Raw genomic sequence first — 14,027 nt, forward strand, 5'->3', positions numbered from 1 at the left:
GCCCTGACTTTGTAGGTGTGTGTCTAGCCAGGGCTGTGGAACAGTTTCCCAGCAACAGTTTCCTCAGCTCCTTGCTGAAACTGCCCAAACGCGAGCTGCAAGGGAAGGTGTGGGGAGAAACAGGGGAAGCCAAGCAAACTGGCTGAAATCCCGGGCTTGAAAGCTGAAGCTTCTCACTGCCTTCCTCGGAGCAAAGCCATCGGCTCTTCTGGTTTGTGGTGTTTTTTTATTTTTTTGTGTGTGACAGCTCTCTGAATCTGATGGATGTTTTCTGCTGTTTCTTTGGCTACCAGCTTCTCCCTCCATGTGCCCTTGTCACTCATGGGAATGCTGTTCCCATGTGAGGTGGTGCAGGCAGCCCTGGGCATCTCTAAGGTGAGACCCAAGGGAAACAGAGAAGCTTTCTGAAGTCCTGCCCAGGTGAGGTGGGTTGGGGTGAGCCCAGCAGGTCTTGCCACCAAGGTGGCTGATGAAAGCAGAAAGGGAGGTGAGAACAGAGTCACCCAGCTGGGCTCAGCTCTCCAGACCAATTTTTTTCCCCTTGTTCCATGGCTCAATCCAGGTCTGAATTTCGAGACATTAAAAACAGTGCAGCGACTCCTGCTCTCCAGCAGCTGGTACAGGCTGTGCTCAAAGCTGATACCTGTAGGCACCCATCACTTCTGTATTTCCCCTGCCCTCTTCAAATCTTAGTTCTTTGTGTAGTCTTGGTGCCACAGATGCCTCCTAGGCACAGACAGCTTGAAATCTGGACTTCATCACTCCAGACATGTTCTAGAGTAGCATGTATGTGTTGGCCCTGCTGGGGGGAGTTTGGTGCCCATGCATGAGACTGGCCGTTGCCCTACCCTCCCTGCCTGTCCATAGTGCACTTTTCCATGTTACTTAATTAATGATCCTTGTTATGTGCTTTCATCTTGTGCCCTGCTGATACACAACCCGGGGCAGCCTGGGGCTGGAGCAGCAGGCTTTCCTCCCTGCCTAGGAAATCACAGCTGCCCCTGGACTGCCCTGATGGCACATCCCAGCATCCTGCTGGTCACCGGGAAGTGCTTGGGACCTGGCCTGGCACGCTAGCTGGGGAAAGCTGTGGTGCCCTTCTGTGGGCTGTTACAGCTGCAGGCTGATGCTTTTTCTCAGGGGTTACCTGCTTTCCCTGGATTTAGCTGAATGGTTTGGAGATGCAAGTTCCTCAAAGCCCCCTTGAAATCTCATTTCTGCTGACAGACACGTGGGGAGAGCTGTATTAAACCTGATAAGAGCTGGCTCGGAGATCCCAGCTTTCATAAATACAGTAGCTGGCAGCCGCTTCCGTAATGCTTTAGCACCCACTGTAAATAGTTCCTGCAAGCAGAAGGATAAGAGCAACGTACAATTGCTGTGGTTTAGGCTGTGTGCTGGTTTTGGTGAGTGCTTGGGAATTAGATGGATGCACTGGGAACAATGCCTGTGGCTCTGCAGGCAGCTCTGGGAGTGCTGCCGGCTTCGGTTGCTGCGGATCCTCACCCATCGCTCCCTCCCTCGTCCCTGTCTTCTGGGTGCCCAAACCCCCCTGCTGCTCCAGCACCCTGCTCCCCGCCTGTGGGAAAAAAATATTAAATTGATTACTGCTTAGGAAAAAGCCTTTGTCTTTAGTTAGGGGTCGTTTCACTTGGGCAGTGGGCTCAGGGAGCTCGCGGACAGCTTTAATGGGCGGGTGGTTGTCCTGAGCCCCCGAACAAGCAAGATATGGGCAGGAACATCCAGAAAATAAATATTGTGTGCAGCTGTGTCATGACAGTAACTCCACTGGGCACTGGCATCTGGCCAGTGTCCCTGGCGTGTTTGAACCTTATGGATCACGAGGGAGCGCACGCTGCCACTTAGCCTAAACTTAGAAGTTTACATACACCAGGTGTGTAAGCTATTTTTGCTTTTCACAGAGTATAAAGGCAGGCAAGCTCCGGGACTGGGCCAGAAGCTTCACCTATGGGTGGATGCACCATGTGGAAATTTTCCCAGTTACAGAGAGGCTCCTGGCACTGGCTGCAACGGGGCTCCCAGCTGAAGGGCGGGCCTGGGTGATGTGAAGGTAGTAAATGGTGATGTCTCCTTTTCTTTGTCTCTGTAGCACTTTGCAGCAATTATCTGATGCTTTGCTCCTGTTTCTCTTTTATCATAGTGTGCATAATAACTAGTACTGTTTCCTTCTATCATATTGCATGCTGTTTTTCCTTTATTATAGTGTAATATAACAAACTGCATTTAACCTTATATTTGCTTTGGAATTCATTTTTGCTTGGTATCCAGTGAATCAGCAAAACACCAGGCAGTGCCACATGCCTAGGGCAGAGGCAGTGTGCAGGACTTGTCTGTTTGTGGAGCCTGTGTCTTAAGTTTGCTTAAAGTTGGGGTCCTTGGGGCTAAAATATGAATTTCCCTTGGGGCAGGGGTGGGGATATAGAGGAGACTTTGCAAGATGCCTCTCTAAGAGGTAGTATGTGAATGTGCATCCACTAAAGTCCTGGCTGTCCCACCAGGAGTGCAATGGAGGGAGAAAAGGTCCATTTGGTGTAGAGGAGAGACTGCTTGGTGGCTGGGATTGAGATGAGCAGCATCAGGAAGAGAGAGAGACGACAAAAAAAGCTATTCCGTACTATAAGCTATTTCCCTGTTGCTCAAATGTGTCTCTGGATGCCTCCTGCAGCGAGAAGCCCTCCCTGCCTGCTGGCAGGAGGATCCTATTTGGATCTGTTTAGGCAATTTTTCACTAATATTGTTTATCATGTGTTGGAATGGTGCCTCAAAGCCTGAGTAGCCCTGGGTTGTGCCAGCTGCCCAGTGCGGTGCATGCCTCCATGCTCCCTGGGCAGGATCGGCCCTGGGGAGAGCCATCACCTGCCCTGGGCTTTGCTCAGAGGGTCTTCAGCTTTCTTGGTGCCTCCATATACAGGCTGGCAGTGTGGGGGCCATCTCAGGACTTGGTGTGATGGGTGTAGTCACCCCCACCGCAGTGTTAAGGTCACTTTGCAGCCACGTGGCTTCAAATGCATGGCAGTGATGGGGGCCAGAGCTGCTGGGTGAGCTGGTTGTCTCTTGGGTAAATCCCCTGGTTAAAAGCTTGGAAAATAAAATCCGGTGTGTTCCTGGACATCAAAACAGGTGGAAAGGATGCTGCATGCTACATCTCTCCTGATCAAAGCAGGTGAATTGGGCTCGAGCTGCCAAGCTCCAGGACAACCCAACTGAGTGGATCAGGCACAGCCTGTGAAAACTTCTGGGGTGGCTGGTCTTCGGGTGTTTGAGTGGATGTATTTGGGACAAGAGATATTATGGCTTTTGAGCTTCATGTGGTTCCTGGGTCTGGAAGTTGGGGGTGAGGATCAGACTGTGCATAACTGCCCCTTCTGCTCAGGCCAAGGCTACAGAAAATGGGGAGGATGAAGGCAGACTGGCCAACCTGCAGCATCTGCTGCCCTGCTCTTGCTATGGGTGGGTGCTGCCACCAGCCCCCAAAAGCCCTGTTCATCCTCTGCTACCCTACAAACGTGGTTCAGAGAAGGCAGAACTGTTAAATGTTGACTTTCTAAAGATAAAACCAGATTACAATCATAACAGATTACAACAAACTTGCTGCGTACTGCAGCTGAAGAAGATACTGAACCCTCTTCATCTGCTGAAGGTAAATGTTTTATGAGCGGGGGTGGGAACATACAATGTTGAGTCAAGAATAGCAGCAGGGTTGGCTGAGGGCTTCTGTGAGTGCTGGTTGACGCTATATGAATTTTGGGGACAGTGAGGATTGTGATGCTTGCCTTATGCACTCGGTGACTGGAGCACGTCAGCCTCTCAACATCGGAACTTGGTTGAGGAAACACAGAATGGCTGAGCCTAGCCTTGCCCATGGACTGGAGGAAGGTGTAACTTGTTTCAGTCAACAGGTAGCCATAGAAAATGGGCCATGATGAGCTAACATTGTTATGTTGCCCATAACATCACAAAGATAATACTTAAAAGCAATGATTTAGGAGCCCTTCTAATATCATTCCTATTCAAGTCAAGCATAACTTGAAGTGGGTAAAAGGTTTTCTGGTCTGCTTCAGTGTTACTGTAAGTGAAGAAGCACTAGAAGGTGTTTCAGGAGAAGTCTCAGACACAGCCCTAAGCTGTGCTCGTTAATAATATTTTTAGTAATGGGAAAGACATCAAAGCTGTTGGTGGAGGTCTGCAGCTGACGGAGCAGCAGTACATGATGAAAAGGACAGGAGACCAAAATGATGATGGGTGATGACTGATGGTGAGTGCTTGCTAAGCTGGACCCCCTTCTGTGCAGTACTTGGGGTGGGGAAGCAGTGGCCTGGAAAGGAGTAGGGATTGCTTTGGAAAATCTACCAAGCTCTGGCTGAAACCCACCTGGGTGAGCCCTGGGGTTGGGGTGGAGCAGCCAGCGGGTGCTGAGGGACTTTGCTACTGGTTTTATTCATTCTCTTGAAATAACACATCCTGTTCTGGTCTGCAGTCAGGGGGATGCTGACAAGTTAGCTTGGAGTGGATTCAAAAGCATCATTAAAGGTTTGTTGGAAAAAGTGCCACACAGCCAGGGAGCTTGTACATTTGGCCTGCTGTGGGGAGGTGACTTGATTTCTGGCTCTTCAATGCTTGTAGCAACCCTAGGGTGAGGGCTTGCCCATCCTGCCCGAGCGTGAGGAAGAGGAAAGACGTCATCCAGATGATGGACCTGCTAGGCTGCCCACCCAGAGACTCTGGCTCTGTTGTGCTTCTCTCCAAATTGTCCTGAGCAGCTGCAGCTTTTGGATACGGAGCAGGGGTGGATCTGGGGAGGTACCTTGGCTGGGGTGTTGGTGTAGGCATGAGCTGTGGGAGCAGGCGAGGAGGTAACTGGGCGTTGCAGCAGGAGCATCCTTGGTCTGGTTCAGCAATGACACCCCAGGGTACTCATTGGGGTTGGCTTTCCTCCATGTGTGGACACCAAAGAGCTTTGCAAACACAGGCTATTGCAAGGAGCTAGTTGACTTTCTGTGGTGTCCTCCAGTCTTTTTGCGATTGAAATGACTAAAACGCAGCCCCAGGCTTCCCAGTAAACAATGAGCAGTTGGTTTCACATGGCTCCCTGTCAAAAATCCCAAACTGGAGAGGCAGGAAAACAAACAATCAGATCAGAAAGAAATGGGTTTTTGGCACCGGTTCCCTCCGTGTTGACTGGGCTGTGAGACAGACCCTGAGAAACGGCTCGGATTTTAGTCAAACGGCTCAGACACGAATAAGGGGGGGCGGGGGTGGGGAAATGGATAAAAATGTGTGCTGAAATCCAGACGCCTGCAGTCGGATCGGAGCAGAGCAAAGGTATGGGTGTCTCTGTGCTTTCCAGATGGCAGATGCATTTTAAACACAAGAGGTGTAGTTATACCCTGGGTACTGAAGCAGAACAAGTGCCAGGAAAAATATGCTTCAGCTAAAAGATGGGAGTTTGGGAATGGAGAGCCGCACTTGTTTTGTAACTGGAATATAAACTACAGGTCTGAGGTGGAGCAGCAGGCGCAGGGCAAAGGCATCTCTGCAGGCTCAGCTTTCCCAGTGACTTGGGACTGTTGCCTCTCTGGTCATTAAACTAATTGACCAAAGCATCTGGGGGGGAATTTGCTGATATTGCTTTTTGCAGTCTGCAATAGCTCATGGATGAGTGAGATGATTATTATTATAAACAGAAGATCAGTTTAGTGTTTCTTGATCATCCCATTCAGGGTGCAGCTTCCTTGTGATTCAGCTGGCCAGAAGTGTGGTCCATGCTTTTGTCTGCCTCCCACTGCACTGTTATTTTTCTTTTGCAGCAGTTGCAGAAGTTTCTGTTACTGAAGTTTTTGGTTTTTTGGTGTTTTGTTTTTTTTTTTCCCCAGGGAGGATAGTCTGGTTTTGGGAAAGTTTAGTCTCACTTCATGTAAACATCCTCAGACTTAGATCATTCTTCCCCCACCCCCCCCACCCCCCCCCACCCCCCCTTTTTGTCCTTCTTCAGATTATTGTGCTAGAGTAAATATCATTAAAGATGTTTCAACTTTCACCGGCTTTCCTGTTGTTAAACAGAAGTAGGTGTTCTGGCGTGTGCAAGCCCTTGGGAGCAAACCTCAATGGGGACATCGGTGCAGCATGTGGCATTTACTGGAAAGTGCCTTTTTTTTTTTTTTTTTTTTTCCCCACCCCAAGGCATTTTCACAGGTTTCTGAGTGTTTACCAGCTGTGGAAGTTGCACGGTAACCCTTACCCTATTTCTCTTCCCTATGGCAATTGCAGACTTGTCTCCTGGGGAGAGCAGCGTTTGCTCCCCCCGTTGGTCCATGGCGTTGTGGTGAGTCTCTCCAGCTCTCACCACTCCAGCAGACAATTTGGCAGATCCCTGACAGGCACTTCCAGTAGCTGTCATCTGCTGGGTTGGAGGCTTTGTTGAATACACATTGCTCCTTTGTTTTTAAAGATGCTTTCAGGTGGCCTTTGCTTCATGTCCTCTTTTTAGCTCGGTTTAAAATACACACTTGCCTATTGAGTAGGAAAACCCACAGATCAACTCCACCAGTGTGAAACTCAAGAAAGGAGGCATGTGTCTAACAAAACAAGGGGCTGCACTTTCTGCCCCAGACTAGTCAACGTGACAGATACTGATGACCCAGATGGAGTGCAGGGTTGTACCCTCCTGGGAAGTGGAGGGTGGGCAATATCCTCCTGCTGCAGCTATCCTGGGAGGGGAGGTGGTACCTGCACGGTGCTCCCTGATGTGCTGTGGGTCCTAAGCATGGGATGGACAGATAGATGTGGGACAGAGGCTGGGCGCTCTCTTGCCCCAGCACAGCCCTGAGCCTGTGCCAGGGAGGGCAGGCTGAGATGCTGTGTTACCTGCAACACTGTGGGCATTGCAGGTGGAGGCAGAATTACCTGGGTGGGGGGCATAAGGTGGTCTGCATTGCCCCCAGGAAAGCTGCTGGTCCCCTCATGCTTGGCAGATACCAGTGCAAAGCTAGCCTGAACCAGCCGCTGGGTGCTAAAAGCCCAGGGCAGGAGCATACCTTGCAAGGGCTCCCTTCCCCTGTCTCAGAATGGGAGCCACTTTATCCAGACCACCTCATCGGCGTTAGACCTGCTCTCAAACCCCAGAAGCTCCCCAGCTGCCTATCCTGAAGCTTAAATAATCTTTGCTACTGAGGTTTCTTTTCCTATTGTTCAATCTACAATTTACAGTCCGTTACTTCTTGTCCAGTTCCCTGTGAGGATGCAGCACAATTTATTCCCACACCCTCTGCAGCAACCTCTTACATAATTGAAGACTGCTATCCTGTCTCTCCTGCCTCCTGATTTCCAGACTAGACAAATCCAGTTCCTTCGGGATGTTTTGTTGTGGTTTTTGTTTTTTTTTTTTTTTCCCCCCAACAGGTTGTGTTTTGCTGCCTTTTGCACGCTCTCTTTACTGCCCTCTGAACTGTCTCCAATTAGTCCACATCCAAAGTGCTCGTGGCTGTGCGGGTGGGAAGGAAGAGAAGAGAAGCTAGTTAGGCTTTTGCGCTGCATGGAAGGAAAGCGGTGTTAGGAAGCTCGAGGTCCTTGGGATTACTCGATGACACAGTGCTGCTATATGGGAATAAGAGGTTAGCAAGCGAGCAGTGAATGTAGATCAGGTCAGGGAGTGTCTGTAAATGAAGTGGTGCTGGGTTTGGGCAACGCACTGGATGTCTCTGGGTGCTTCCATGAAGCTCAGGGCCAAGCAAATTTGGATGCTCCTGGGTGTAAAAAAAAAATAAAAAAAAATGGTAGTTTCTATCAAGCTGGGCTTTGCAGTTCTCATTTAATTTTTTTTTTTTTTTGGTGCTCTTTCCAGCTGGCACCTCGGGCTGCTAACCTGCAACCTGGGCGCTTGCCTTGCCTTCGCACGCTTGCGGGGAGAGCTGTCAGCCCGTGGGTGCTGCTGCCTCTGCTGCTCGCCCGACACGCCAGCGGCTCGGCACTGGGATGTCGGCGCTGCTCCTGATGCCGTCTCGCCATATTTCACTCCTGTCTAGCTGGGTGGTGGGAGGAGATGCTCAGCTTTGTCTCCGTGCCGATCAGGATTGTCTTTTCTTTCGGGATGGGGAAGCTGATCTGCATTCGTGTCTAATCATCTGCCGAGCTGACAAAATTATTCACGTAATGAGTTCTCAGGGAGAACCTTGCTTCTCCTCCCCCTCCCGCTGCGCTAGCAGGGAGCTGGGAGCGGCCTTGGCTCGGTGCTTGTCTGGGAAGGCAGAACTCTGCGGAGCCATTGGGGATGGGGAGAGGGAGATGGGAGATGAATGGTGAACCCCCAGAGTTCAATTACCCCCAGCTCTCACCACGAGCAGGTAACCATGGAGACATCTGAATCCAAGGCATCACCAGTCCCCAAGTATCAACATATACATATATATTTATTTAAATAAAGACCCTGGGCTTGCCACTGAGGAAGCTGTCTCAATGCATTCAGGCTGGCTGCCACGTTGAGACTGTCAGAGGCGCAGGGCAGGATTTGGGGGCGGCGTGCATGCAGGACTGTGTGTGAGAGGGTGTCAAAGCCATTTCCCTGGGGGGCTGGAGGGATGTGCTCATACAGGGTGCATTTGCATCCCTACCAGTGCCAGCTTGTAGCAACGCTGGAGAAATGGTGAGGAATGGGGTTTCTGTTGTGAGCGGACCCTCTGGCAGCACGTTTTTTCCCATCTGCACGTGTCAGGATGGCCTTGCTTGGGCTGGACTTGGGATTTTGGTGTGCAGTGTCCTGGTAGTTGGTTGGGGGATTTCTATGCATCCCAAAGAGGATGGGTGTTTGCAGGTTTTCCCTGTGCCTCCTCCCTGAGGTGCGGGCAGCAGCGTGCTGGGGCAGGAGCATGCTCACGGAGTGCGTGAATGAACAGGAGCGCTGGAGAAGACATTTAAATGAAACACTTGTCTGCGGGATTTTCTTCCCTTAGCTTCATTCAGATTTAGGGATGAAGGTTTTAAAGAGACAGCACCCAGGCTGGGTGGCACAAGTGGGCGTCCCTGTGAGGGGGTGGCTGGGTGCTGAGCTCTGCTGCTTCCCCAGCCCCAGAGGTGCTGGTGAGGCATGGTAGAGCCCTGCAACGGTCAAGCAACAGTGACATAAGCTGTCCTCAGACAGCCTGGTACCCTGGCTCTCTGTGGTGATGTGCACCTGTGATGCTGCTTGTGGCCGTCCCATGCAGGTGAGGTATACGCTGGGGCAGGGGTTGTGTGCTGTGCAGCAGCATGTGCTGGGGCTCAGCATGAGGACAGGGGCAGCTTCGGGACAATGTTAGCAACACTGACAGTGGCTGGCCCTGGAAGCACCTCAAGCCCTGGATGCTCCTGGGTGCTATGAAGCAGCACAGGTTTGCTTGGGGTGCTTTGCAGTGTGGTGGAAGGAAAGGGAGGAGCTGGAGGGGTGTGGGGGCATCCTGCCCACCCAAACAACCCCTGGCCGAGGCTGCAGTGGGCTGTTTCCCAGAGAAGCCAGCAATGACAAGCTTTAGGGGGACTCCTGTGCAAACCAGCTGAGCTGGGGTGGAGGGAGCTGTGCCATGCTAGGACTTCTCCCTGCATGTGCTAAGGGGGAATATAAATATTCTGCCTTAGTGCAGCAGCCCCTTAGTATTATCCCTGGGCAGCTGTGACAGCGCTGTGGGTCTCCTCGATGGGAATGCAGAGACCCTGTGTCACCTCCAGCTCCTCCAGCCTGCACCTTCAGGTCCAGTTGTCCATGGGTGCTGCCCAGGAAAGCAAAATGGAGCCCAGGCAGAAGCGGTGGGGATGCACCCTTGCAAACATGATTAAAGAGGAGGCCTTGTATACAACTCCTTCCCACTGGCAGTCCTTAGATGCTGTGGGGTAAACCTCTGGCTGATCTGGAAGGCCATGTACCTCCATGTCCCCACAGTTGCCCTTGCTTTGGCTGCTGGTTAAGGGGAGGTCTGGTATTGCAGAAGAGCAGGGAGTGCAGCGTCATGTTTTGCGTGGATATGTGGTGGCTGGAAAACTCATGCTTGCTTTGGATGGGAAGAGCCGTGGAGGTCCCCATGCCCCAGGAACAAGGTGTGTGCAGAAAAGCAGAGACCTGGGTTGCGAAAGAGGGGTTGGGGAGCACCAGCACTGTCTGGCAGGGTAGCGTGGGGGGTCCTTTGCCAGCAGTCCCCAGTGCTGGGGGTGCAGGTGACTGGGAGCTGCGGCTGGGTGGGTGGCTGAGCCTGGGGTGGCCAAGCTGGCCTGGGTGGGCAGAGAAGTGGCTGGCTGCTCGGCTGGGCACCTGGTCCTTACCCTTGGTGTGTGTGCAAGGGGGGTGTGCCCGGACAGTTCCTGCTCTGTTTTGGTGGAGGTCGGCTCCTTCCCTCCTTTGTTATCCCCCGTCTGCGCCCTCCCCGGTATATGTGCGAGTTTCCTTTCTCCGATTGTCAGAAATTTCTTCTCCACTGTGTGGGCAGGAGACAGATTTTAACTGTCTCTATTTTCTCCTTTTTTTTTTTTTTTTTTTTTTTAGATATATATTTCGTTTTATCCCCCCTCCCCCTCTCCTTCCTTCCTTGCTCCTCTTGTCTCCCCCTCCCTCCTTCCCCTCCCCTCCCTCCTTTTCTCCCTCCCTCCGGCTCTTTTCCTCCCTTTCTATTACAAATAATGTCTCTGGAATAATATCCCGACCTCGCCCAGCTCTCCCGCAGAAGCCATGCCTCCGTTCCCAGGTAAGCGGGGATGGTGGCCCCGGGGAGCCCCCGCTCCCTCTCCCGAAGTAGACAAACGCTGTCGCCGTGGGGACATCGTGTCCCCCCGCTCGCTGCTACCTGTTGGGGACGGCCGGGAGACGGCGGTCCCCGCCAGCGGAGGCTCTCTCCATCCTCCTCCTCTTTTTGAGCGATCGGTCTCGGTGGACATCTCTTCCCCTTCCTTCTCTGGCGGCTTTTGTCTCATCCCGGCTCCGGGGGTAGGAGCCGGCGGCAGCCAGCGGGGAGAGGTGGGCTGGGGGTCGGGGGGCGCTTTCCCCCGCACGGCGGGGCGGAGCTGCCCTTTGGGGGGGGACGGGACCCCAAATCTGAAGCTCGAGTCCCGGTGTTGCCCCCTCCCGAGGGTTTCTGGTGGCCGGGGCTGGCCGTGCCGGGAGAGCTCTGACAAAGTTTGTATTAAGGCAGCCTGGGGGCGGCGGGACCACAGCGTGCGCTTAAGGTGGCTCTCCGGCCGGGGGGGTGGGACGGCCGGCCAGCCGTGCTGCGGCTCCGGGGCGGTGGGGCCGGGGGTCCCGCTGCCCTCGGGAAGGAGCGGGATGGATGTGTGTCTGTGCCGGCGGGCTGCCCTGCCTCTTGCCCCGGGTGGGGGGCTTGCAGCCCCCTCTCTCCCCTGCTTGTAGCACCTGGGTGCTCAGAGCTCTCTGGAGAGCCCCTGCTTGGGTGCAGGGGCAGTGGTGGTGGGCTCCTTCAGCATCAGCCCTCCTCTGCCAGCCCAAGGCCTCCCAAATGTGCAGGATCTCCTGGTTTCCCTGGGAGCATGCAGGGTCCATGGGTGCCCCCAGCCGCCCCCCCCCGCCCCCCCCCAGCCTGCCCTGGGCACCCAGCGTTTTGTGTTGTCTCTCTGCACCCAGTCGCCACTTTCTGTGGGTCTGGGTGCTGCTCCGAAGTCTGGTCCCTGCCCAGGTGTTGCTGATGGCAGTGATGAATGAGTGGTCCCCAAAATCAGGGTTTGTTTGCCCTGTTCCTGCAGCTCTCCCAGCTGCTGTTGCGTTGCAGAGCGTGTGTGTTTTGGTGCTTGCTCTGCTGGCTCTCTGCATGGCTGGAGGGGGGAGCAGGGATAACTCTCCCCCACAGTCCTGAACATGAGTGCTACTGGTACCCTGGACCACCCTGCCTTCCCTCATGGGCCACATCCCCCCCCGGCTGGGTGATCTAATCCTGCTCTTGGTGCTGATGAGGGTCCAGGCTTGGCCTGTGTGCAGATGGGGAGGTCTGAGCTCAGGATGCCGTGGGATGTGGTGACACTCTTGCCTGGTCCGGATCCATGGCTGGGGCTGTTTGGCAGATGAGGCACAGCGTTACGGAAGGCGCTGTCAGCGAGATGAGACACACGTTAGCAGCCTCGCTGGCATCTTTGGCAAGATTGGGGCATAGCTACCACCCGTTGAGCAATTGGAGACCAAGTGCCATCCAATCCAAACAGGAGTGTCTTTTGGAGGAGTTCCCTTCAGCTCCCTCTCACCAAAGTACACAGCCTTGCTGGCACATGGCATGGTAGCAGTGGGGTGCCAGGGAATTGAGATCTGGGGTCTCCCCGGTCAGCTTTTATGGGGGTCTCCCTGCAATGCAGCTGTCTAGCAGTGTGGCGCCAGGCAGGCAGGGTGGGTTTCAGCACTGGTGGGCTGTGCTGCCCTGGATTCATGTCTACAGGTCTGGGAGGTGGAGGAGATGGTGGTGGCAGCAAGCTGTCCCCTGGCACGGAGCTTCCCTTTGGTCTTGGCTTCTGCCTGGCTGAGTTTCCTCCCTCCTTGGTGGTCCTGGAATACCTGGGAAGTTTTCTCACTGTTGTTTGGGCTGCATTTGCATCCCTTGAGCACCTGGGGGTTTCTTCCTCCTCTGCCATCACACAGAGCAGCTTAAACCTTGCCCCAGTGGAAGGCCGAGTGAGAGCATGGCCCATCCCTGTTGCACCTTGGCACCTATTGTGGACAGGCAACAGGTTGATGCTGAGGTGTAGAGTCTTCCTTAAGTTCACCCATGCTGCTGAGGGCACTGATGATCTGAGCATGTGTGTGGGGTCTCTGGGCTGGTGCTGCCTTTGACCCGGCTGCAAACAGGACTGTCCCTGTGTGAGGCTGCAGCCCCCTGCGCCCCATCCATGGCGTGGTTGAGTCAATGTACCCTCCCACCGCATCCAGTGCGTGAGTCAGGCTTTTCATACACTGTTGTGAATCACTCACAGCCACACTGATGACTTTAGTGACAGCTGAAAAGAGAAAACAATCTCCCCACTGCTCCCCCATCACCACTACTGCTGCCAACAGGGCTCCTGGCTCACAGTGACCCAAGCAAACTTCTGGGAGTAGCACCCTGATGATGGCATCTGGAGTTCCTGCTAACTTTCTGCATTCCATGGTTGTGTTGATCCATGGATGCCACAGAGGATGCTCGTGGCTGAAATGGATGTGTGGACATCAGGGTGACACAGCCTGAAGGATGGCTCTTCTACCCTGGTGCTAAGGGGGCTCTGCTGGCTAGATTGGGGTGAGTTGGGTGATGTGCTGAGCCATCCCTTGGCTCTTCCCTCAGGGCAGGGTGTGTTTTGTGCCAGTTTTCCCAAGGTTGGGAAAACTTTCCGTGTCTGTCTCTCTGGGGACAACACGTGGAGATCTGGGGCCTGATCCAGGCGGCCTGCTTCTCCTTCCCCGCCAGCCCACCGGGGTGCAGCAGGACTGTCTGAGCCCCAGCATGAACAGCTGGTGATGAGCAAGAGCTGTCAGGAAAAAAGCCAGATCCCCCCCATGACTGTGGCTGCTCCTCTCCCCAGTGCTGCCGGCTGGCAGATGGTCGCGGCCAGTAGCTCGGCTGGTGGCTGGGATGCTCTTTGCTCCCCTGCCAGAGGCTGGGGTTGTGCCTCCGCTGCCCCCCCTGAGGCCGGAGGTGACTGTCTTAATACAGGGAAGATGCTGGTTAATTAACCTCCCCAGGGTTCCCTGTCTGTCGCCTTCCTGGCTCTGCTGGAGAGAGCCCAAAGCAGGAGGATGAGGGCACTGCCTTCTGCCTGCCTGGGCAGGGGACCGGGGCAATCCCGCATCCCTCGCCAGCAGCTACGGGCTCACTAGGAGCTAGTGGAGCATCCCTTTGTCCCCACTCAAGCCGTGCGATTGTGTGTGTTGGGGATATTGGATAAATCCAGTACCCTGCACCTTTGCAGAGCTCCAGGGAAGGCACAGGTGAGGGGCAGATCAGACAGGCTTTCCGGGTGCCTTCCAGGTCCCAGCCTGCCCCTTGGCCATCTCATGCATCATTTTTCCATGCTGCTTT

General features: G+C 53.9%; 1 protein-coding gene across 4 annotated transcripts in view; it reads left to right on the forward strand.

Moving 5' to 3' along the window:
• The first annotated feature begins 1,954 nt into the window (after positions 1 to 1,954).
• Positions 1,955 to 14,027, forward strand: part of CACNA1E (calcium voltage-gated channel subunit alpha1 E) — a 150,284-nt gene continuing 138,211 nt past the window's right edge. For 3 of the 4 annotated variants that reach the window (XM_055815154.1, XM_055815155.1, XM_055815158.1), the window contains exon 1: positions 1,956 to 2,071. The gene's annotated coding sequence lies outside the window, so the exon portion shown is untranslated. Of the gene's footprint in view, positions 2,072 to 14,027 lie in introns of all 4 variants that reach the window. The other variant, XM_055815156.1, reaches the window with a different exon arrangement.

The sequence above is a fragment of the Falco peregrinus genome, chromosome 10, assembly GCF_023634155.1.
Source record: "Falco peregrinus isolate bFalPer1 chromosome 10, bFalPer1.pri, whole genome shotgun sequence".
Lineage (NCBI taxonomy): Eukaryota > Metazoa > Chordata > Aves > Falconiformes > Falconidae > Falco > Falco peregrinus.